The sequence below is a fragment of the Elaeis guineensis genome, chromosome 3 (genome assembly GCF_000442705.2).
Source record: "Elaeis guineensis isolate ETL-2024a chromosome 3, EG11, whole genome shotgun sequence".
NCBI classification, from domain to species: Eukaryota; Viridiplantae; Streptophyta; class Magnoliopsida; order Arecales; family Arecaceae; genus Elaeis; species Elaeis guineensis.
In genome coordinates this window covers 70,743,260-70,745,058 of record NC_025995.2, presented here as the reverse complement: position 1 = coordinate 70,745,058, position 1,799 = coordinate 70,743,260, and the positions used below count along the sequence as shown (strand labels likewise).

At 38.4% G+C, this 1,799-nt stretch overlaps 1 non-coding gene across 1 annotated transcript; it reads left to right on the top strand.

The window, feature by feature from the left end:
• Positions 1-1,099: 1,099 nt before the first annotated feature.
• LOC114914044 (small nucleolar RNA R71) lies at positions 1,100-1,206 on the top strand. Its single transcript, XR_003800477.1, has one exon. It is a non-coding gene; the product is annotated as a small nucleolar RNA R71 (small nucleolar RNA).
• The last annotated feature ends 593 nt before the right edge of the window (positions 1,207-1,799 follow it).

Below are 1,799 nucleotides of genomic sequence, written 5' to 3'. Positions count from 1 at the left end.
CTTAGCATACCTGGATATTTGAGTGATAGAATCCACAAAAGAAATATTAATATGTAAGTTCTTCAAGATATTGAAAAAGTTAGAGAACTACTTATCTGGATGCTGTATCTGTCTCTCAAGGAATGGTAGTGGCAGCTTATAGGGCTTCATATTTGGATCAGCAAATTTTATACCTAAGGACCACCCATCTGCTGGTTGTTTAGGAGACCGACAGACTTGAGTTGGCTAATTTTTGCTGTTGGTCGGCTCCTTGTTATTTGTTTCCTCTTTGATCTCTTTCTTCTGATGTGGCTCCTCCAGCTCTTTACCACTTCTCAACGTGATTGTGTTGAGTTGCTCTCTTGGATTGGTCTTGATGGTGCTGGGCAAGGATCCTTGTGGTCTCTCAGAGATCATCTTGGCCATTTGACCTACTTGCATCTCTAAGTTTCGAATTGCTGCTGCCTGATCCTCCCTGAGCTTGATCTCCAAATTTTGAATGGCGCCTTCTTGGTTCTGTGTGAGCTTGGTTTTCAAGTTTTGAATGACTGCTTCTTGATTTTGCATAAATTTGATCATCAGCTCCTCCATGTCAGGCTTCTTCTCAGATACTTGGAATCCTGAGGGTGGTTGCTGTGCTGTATTTTTATTACTCCACAAAAAGTTTGGATGCTGCCTCCACCCTTGATTGTAGGTGTTGGAGTAAGGATTGTTCTGCTGTGACCTGAAAAAAGTACTAAGATAGTTAGCTATATCCGAAGCTTTAGCAAAGAAATTATCTATCTGGTAGTCGCTTGTATCATGTCATCCTCCACATAGCTCACAAGTAATGCTCTGCACATGCAAAGCTGCTCCCTTCATGTTGTTGAATTCAATCCAAAGAGCTGTAATCTCAGTTGATAAAGCTCGGATGTTGTCCACTGCATGCACAGGTGCTGGTCTTCTTGGTATCATCTTGTCTGTTTGCCATTGATAACTATTTGATGTCATCTTGTTAATTAGATCAAAGGCTTCTTCCTTAGTTTTTCGATTAATGGTACCTCCTGCAGCTGCATCAATCATAGAACAATTAGTAGGAGATAAACCATTATAAAAAGTTTATACTTGAAGCCAAACGGCTAATTGATGATGTGGACATCTCTTTAGCAGCTTCTTAAAATGCTCCCAAGCCTCATACAGTGACTTCATCTCCATCTGCATAAAAGAAGTGACATCGTTACGCATCTTTATAGTCTTGAAAGGTAGAAAGTACTTAGCCAAACATTTTTGAGCTAGAGTATCCCATGTGGTGATGAACTTGCAGGAAAAAAATGAAGTCAACTTTTAGCCTTATCATGTAAAGAAAAAGGAAATAATCTCAATCTAATAGCATCATCTGACACCCCATTAATTTTAAAAGTATCACAGGGTTTAAGAAAATTTAAAATATAGGCATTCAGATCATCCTGAACATGTTCACTAAATTGGATAGTTATCTGAATCATTTAGATCATCACTGGCTTTATCTCGAAGTTGTTTGCTCGCATGAGCGGTCTCCTAATGCTCGAAGTTGTGTCGGTTATCGATAGTGTGATATAATCATTAAACGAATGATGTACTACTCGGATAGCCTCTTGTCATTCCTCAACCACCATATCTAATCCTAGATCTTCAATTGTCATGTTTCTTTCTTGAGCATGATTTAATCTATGGATTGTCCTCTTTATTTCTGGATCAAATGGCACCAAGTCACTATATCCAGCGCGTTATGTATTGAACACACACCTGCAAATAAGATAAAAATAAAAGTCAAACTTAAAAAAAATAAAATTCTAAAGTAA